Source organism: Lissotriton vulgaris, chromosome 6, assembly GCF_964263255.1.
Source record: "Lissotriton vulgaris chromosome 6, aLisVul1.2, whole genome shotgun sequence".
In the NCBI taxonomy this organism is placed as follows: domain Eukaryota; kingdom Metazoa; phylum Chordata; class Amphibia; order Caudata; family Salamandridae; genus Lissotriton; species Lissotriton vulgaris.
The window spans coordinates 72,458,560-72,465,788 of NC_141694.1; positions in this window are offsets into that span (position 1 = coordinate 72,458,560).

Below are 7,229 nucleotides of genomic sequence, written 5' to 3' on the forward strand. Positions count from 1 at the left end.
CGGTGGTGAGAGGGTGAGTCCCAAAGGCCTGGAAATTCAATTGTATGACTTGGCAGGCGAAGTGGATGTCTACAGAGACCCAGCAAGAGACACTGAAGACTGCAAGTGCAGGTTTACACAAAGCCACGTGTCCCGAGCGGCGGCCATCTTAAGGTCAGGCACCCCCCATAGACATTCATTGAAAATTTGGTGACAGCCATTTTGATGTCAGGCGTCACCAAATAACAGACACAGATTTGCTCAGTGGACATTGGAGAAGCCGAATTTACTGATTAAACTGCAGCAGCCAGCTGAGTGAACCAACAAGCAGAGATGTCGGTTACCAGCTCAACAGGTGCCTCAGGAGGAGCACCGGCAGCCCCAGGCAACCCACCACTGCTAGCACCAGCCCACCAAGCACTCATGGGAGTACCATCACTGCGGACACCGGACCCCCTGGAGCTGACGACCGGTAACATCATGGGACCTAAGTGGAAGAGTTGGGCCGAGGATTTTGAAGACTACATGACTGGGTCCCAAGTACAAGACCCCAAGCAGAAGTTAAAAGCCCTACGGAACCTGGTGGGGAAAGACATCGCGCAGATCATTAAGGAACTGCCTAACGCGGCCACCGCCCCATACGACGATGTCAAGGGAGCCCTTGACCGAAGATTTCTAAACAAACGCAACTTGGACTATGAACGCTACACATTCAACCTAGCCACTCAAGAGAGAGATGAGCGCATGTGCGACTTCATCGTGCGCATCAGACGGTTAGCTCGTCATTGCGAATTCGACATCTTCAACACCGAGGACGCGCTACCGCTCCGCATAATTGAAGGGTGTCACTTTGAGTCACTACGTCGGCGACTGCTGAAGAAGCATTACACCCTCGAAGAAATTGAGGAAATGACACACATTAACGACCAGGCTGAGGACCACGCAAAGTAGATGGAGACTAATAAGACTGATAGGAAGGAGCAAGCCTTCAGAATGCAAGTGCACAAGGAAAAGAAGCATCGGACCGATCACCACAAAATGAGTAAGTCAACACCTTTTACGTCTTCCCGGAGGTCGTCTGCACGTTATGAATCGTGACACACCAAGCCCAGCAAAAACGGCACCCACGTGTTACAGATGAGGCCAGGACTACCCTCATTCAGGACAATGCCCAGCCATCGAGCAAAGGTGCCATCGCTGCGGCAGGGAGATTGTCTGTCAGACCCAACGCTCGGGCCAAAGGTCATCCAAAACTCGAACTACCACACAGCATCACGCCCGTGCAGTGAAGGGACGAGAAGAACGCTTCTATAGTTCTTCCCGGTCGAGTGTCCGGTCTGTAAGCTCATATCGATCACGAAAACCAACATCCAGCGAGTCATCGTCACACACACCCGTGTCACAAGACAGTGATGAATACATCTGTATGGTATCAGACCCGGACCGACTGAAGAAATGCCCGAAGCTAGACATCCGGATAGGAGAACACCCGGCAAAGTTTGTCCTAGACTCTGGAGCCTCTTTAAATTACATCTGCGCATTGGAATACCAGAGCATGAAACCACAACGCAAACTAGAACCTGCAGCTGTCCGAATATTCACGTGGATATCCAGGAAGCCACTGCCATGCCTAGGCCGTTTTAGCACGACCTTGTCGTACAAAGACCGACAAATCCCAGCTTATATCCACGTTGTCGAGGGCCCAGATGTGGCCGACTGCCTGCTCAGCCTGCCGACAGCTGAAAGGCTGAAGCTCGTGGAACTCCTCTTCATGACTGAAGATGCCCCGGACATTGTTGCAAAATTTCCAAACCTCTTCAAGGGGCTAGGGAATTTAAACCAATTCAAGGTGAAACTACACATTGATGAGCGCGTGACTCCAGTGGCACAACACCACAGGAAAGTACCGTTCCATTTACAGCAAGCTGTTGATGACGAACTCCAAGATCTGCTAAAAACTGACATCATTGAGCGCACTTCAGGTCCAACTCCATGGGTGTCGCCTGTGGTGGTCGTACCAAAAAAGGGACAAGACAACAAAGTGCGCCTGTGTGTGGACATGCGTGCACCCAATGTGGCCATTGAAAGAGAACGCCACCCTGGACCACACATCAGTGATATGATCGCTTGCCTCAACGGAGCCACGGTATTCTTGAAACTCGATCTTAACAAGGGATACCATCAGCTTGAACTCCATGACAAGTCACGCTACATTACTACTTTTACAACCCATCAAGGACTCTTCCGCTATAAGCGCTTGAACTTTGGCATCTCGTCAGCTGCCGAAATTTTTCAAGATGCTATCAGACGAGTAATTCAAGGGATCCCTAACGCGTTCAACTACAGCGATGATCTGTTAGTGTTTGGGAAAGATCAGACTGAACACGACACGGCTCTAGACATAGTATGCCACGTTCTGCTGAATGCAAACTTGACTCTGAATGCAGAAAAATGCGAGTTTCACAGATCTACTTTGACATTTTATGGCCACATCTTTTCCAAAGATGGTATGAAACCCGATCCTGATAAAGTCTCTGCCCTCGCGGACACACCAACACCACAAGATGTGAGTGACCTCCGTTCTTTCCTCGGTATGGCAAGCTATTGTACACGGTATATCCAGGATTTCGCCACCATCAGCCACCCGGTCAGAGAGCTCCCTCGTCAGGGTCAGCCTTTTGCTTGGACAGATGCCTGTGATCGCTCCTTCCACAAAATCAAACACGCTTTCAACTCTGCCATCAACCTGGCTTACTTTGATGCTAAGAAACAAACTGAAATTACTGTTGACACCAGCCCGGTGGGCCTCAGCGCCATCCTGGCACAGTATCAGGAGGACTCAGACCAACGCCATATCATCGCATACACCAGTCACAGTCTTACCAGCACTGAGAAACGATACTCTCAACCGGAGAAGGAGAGCCAGGTGGTGGTCTGGGATTGGGAACATTTCCTCCTCTTTGTTTATGGCAAACATTTTACCATCATCACCGACCACCAAGCACTTGTCACCATTTTTGGTAATCCAAAAGCCAAGATGCCCCCGTGCATCGAACGATGGGGACTACGACTCCAGGATTACATTAAAACCATTGTCCACAAACCCGGGAAGTCGGAAAATCTAGCAGACTACATGTCCCGACACCCTAAGACAACTACCAATGAGGAGCGCTCATTGGCTGAAGAATATATCCACTTTGTCATCGACACGGCGTGTCGCCCACAGTTCCCCTTGAGGCGATCCGAGAAGCATCTGTCCAGGACCCAATCATTCAAGACGTCACGGATCGCATACGCAACAACTCATGGCGACACGTGAAGGACATGTCTCAGAACTCTGACCAGAGGTCCCAAGAACTAACTGCGTTCAAACACATTCATGAAGAACTGTCCATCAGCGAAGATGGTTTGATTCTGAGAGGGGGGAGGATTGTCATTCCTCAAAGACTAAGACAAGGAGTGATTAACCTCGCTCATGAAGGCCACAGAGGGATAAGTGCCACAAAAAAGCTCCATGAGAACGTGTCTAGTTTCCGACACTCGATCAGATGGTAGAAACCACACTCAAAGACTGTGTCTCGTGTCAGCTGGTAAGCCGTGACGAACCACCGGCCCCTCTACAGATGTCGGAACTACCAGAAGGAGTATGGCAACAAGTCACCATTGATTTCTTTGGCCCCCTAAAATCAAGCCAATACATCGTCGTCATTATGGACGAGTACTCCCGGTTCCCGTTGTCACACCTGATATCATCCACCAAGGCGACTGCAGTGATTCCAGTCCTCGATGAAACCTTCGCAGCATGGGGCATTCCATTGCGAGTCAAGTCGGACAATGGACCCCCGTTAAATGGCCACTAATTTGCATAATTCGAATACATCTCAATTTTAAACACCAAAAGATCACGCCATTATGGGCCCAAGCCAACGGCCGACCACCAAGCACTTGTCACCATTTTTGGTAATCCCAAAGCCAAGATGCCCCCGTGCATCGAACGATGGGGACTACGACTCCAGGATTACATATAAATCATTGTCCACAAACCCGGGAAGTCGGAAAATCTAGCAGACTACATGTCCCGACACCCTAAGACAACTACCAATGAGGAGCGCTCATTGGCTGAAGAATATATCCACTTTGTCATCGACACGGCGTGTCGCCCACAGTTCCCCTTGAGGCGATCCGAGAAGCATCTGTCCAGGACCCAATCATTCAAGACGTCACGGATCGCATACGCAACAACTCATGGCGACACGTGAAGGACATGTCTCAGAACTCTGACCAGAGGTCCCAAGAACTAACTGCGTTCAAACACATTCATGAAGAACTGTCCATCAGCGAAGACGGTTTGATTCTGAGAGGGGGGAGGATTGTCATTCCTCAAAGACTAAGACAAGGAGTGATTAACCTCGCTCATGAAGGCCACAGAGCGATAAGTGCCACAAAAAAAGCTCCATGAGAACGTGTCTAGTTTCCAACACTCGATCAGATGGTAGAAACCACACTCAAAGACTGTGTCTCGTGTCAGCTGGTAAGCCGTGACAAACCACCGGCCCCTCTACAGATGTCGGAACTACCAGAAGGAGTATGGCAACAAGTCACCATTGATATCTTTGGCCCTCTAAAATCAAGCCAATACATCGTCGTCATTATGGACGAGTACTCCCGGTTCCCGTTCTCACACCTGATATCATCCACCAAGGCGACTGCAGTGATTCCAGTCCTCGATGAAACCTTCGCAGCATGGGGCATTCCATTGCGAGTCAAGTCGGACAATGGACCCCCGTTAAATGGCCACTAATTTGCATAATTTGCATACATCTCAATTTTAAACACCAAAAGATCACGCCATTATGGGCCCAAGCCAACGGCCGACCACCAAGCACTTGTCACCATTTTTGGTAATCCCAAAGCCAAGATGCCCCCGTGCATCGAACGATGGGGACTACGACTCCAGGATTACATATAAATCATTGTCCACAAACCCGGGAAGTCGGAAAATCTAGCAGACTACATGTCCCGACACCCTAAGACAACTACCAATGAGGAGCGCTCATTGGCTGAAGAATATATCCACTTTGTCATCGACACGGCGTGTCGCCCACAGTTCCCCTTGAGGCGATCCGAGAAGCATCTGTCCAGGACCCAATCATTCAAGACGTCACGGATCGCATACGCAACAACTCATGGCGACACGTGAAGGACATGTCTCAGAACTCTGACCAGAGGTCCCAAGAACTAACTGCGTTCAAACACATTCATGAAGAACTGTCCATCAGCGAAGACGGTTTGATTCTGAGAGGGGGGAGGATTGTCATTCCTCAAAGACTAAGACAAGGAGTGATTAACCTCGCTCATGAAGGCCACAGAGCGATAAGTGCCACAAAAAAAGCTCCATGAGAACGTGTCTAGTTTCCGACACTCGATCAGATGGTAGAAACCACACTCAAAGACTGTGTCTCGTGTCAGCTGGTAAGCCGTGACGAACCACCGGCCCCTCTACAGATGTCGGAACTACCAGAAGGAGTATGGCAACAAGTCACCATTGATTTCTTTGGCCCCCTAAAATCAAGCCAATACATCGTCGTCATTATGGACGAGTACTCCTGGTTCCCGTTCTCACACCTGATATCATCCACCAAGGCGACTGCAGTGATTCCAGTCCTCTATGAAACCTTCGCAGCATGGGGCATTCCATTGCGAGTCAAGTCGGACAATGGACCCCCGTTAAATGGCCACTAATTTGCATAATTCGCATACATCTCAATTTTAAACACCAAAAGATCACGCCATTATGGGCCCAAGCCAACGGCCGACCACCAAGCACTTGTCACCATTTTTGGTAATCCCAAAGCCAAGATGCCCCCGTGCATCGAACGATGGGGACTACGACTCCAGGATCACATATAAATCATTGTCCACAAACCCGGGAAGTCGGAAAATCTAGCAGACTACATGTCCCGACACCCTAAGACAACTACCAATGAGGAGCGCTCATTGGCTGAAGAATATATCCACTTTGTCATCGACAAGGCGTGTCGCCGACAGTTCCCCTTGAGGCGATCCGAGAAGCATCTGTCCAGGACCCAATCATTCAAGACGTCACGGATCGCATACGCAACAACTCATGGCGACACGTGAAGGACATGTCTCAGAACTCTGAACAGAGGTCCCAATAACTAACTGTGTTCAAACACATTCATGAAGAACTGTCCATCAGCGAAGACGGTTTGATTCTGAGAGGAGGGAGGATTGTCATTCCTCAAAGACTAAGACAAGGAGTGATTAACCTCGCTCATGAAGGCCACAGAGGGATAAGTGCCACAAAAAAAGCTCCATGAGAACGTGTCTAGTTTCCGACACTCGATCAGATGGTAGAAACCACACTCAAAGACTGTGTCTCGTGTCAGCTGGTAAGCCGTGATGAACCACCGGCCCCTCTACAGATGTCGGAACTACCAGAAGGAGTATGGCAACAAGTCACCATTGATTTCTTTGGCCCCCTAAAATCAAGCCAATACATCGTCGTCATTATGGACGAGTACTCCCGGTTCCCGTTCTCACACCTGATATCATCCACCAAGGCGACTGCAGTGATTCCAGTCCTCGATGAAACCTTCGCAGCATGGGGCATTCCATTGCGAGTCAAGTCGGACAATGGACCCCCGTTAAATGGCCACTAATTTGCATAATTCGAATACATCTCAATTTTAAACACCAAAAGATCACGCCATTATGGGCCCAAGCCAACGGCCGACCACCAAGCACTTGTCACCATTTTTGGTAATCCCAAAGCCAAGATGCCCCCGTGCATCGAACGATGGGGACTACGACTCCAGGATCACATATAAATCATTGTCCACAAACCCGGGAAGTCGGAAAATCTAGCAGACTACATGTCCCGACACCCTAAGACAACTACCAATGAGGAGCGCTCATTGGCTGAAGAATATATCCACTTTGTCATCGACAAGGCGTGTCGCCGACAGTTCCCCTTGAGGCGATCCGAGAAGCATCTGTCCAGGACCCAATCATTCAAGACGTCACGGATCGCATACGCAACAACTCATGGCGACACGTGAAGGACATGTCTCAGAACTCTGAACAGAGGTCCCAATAACTAACTGTGTTCAAACACATTCATGAAGAACTGTCCATCAGCGAAGACGGTTTGATTCTGAGAGGAGGGAGGATTGTCATTCCTCAAAGACTAAGACAAGGAGTGATTAACCTCGCTCATGAAGGCCACA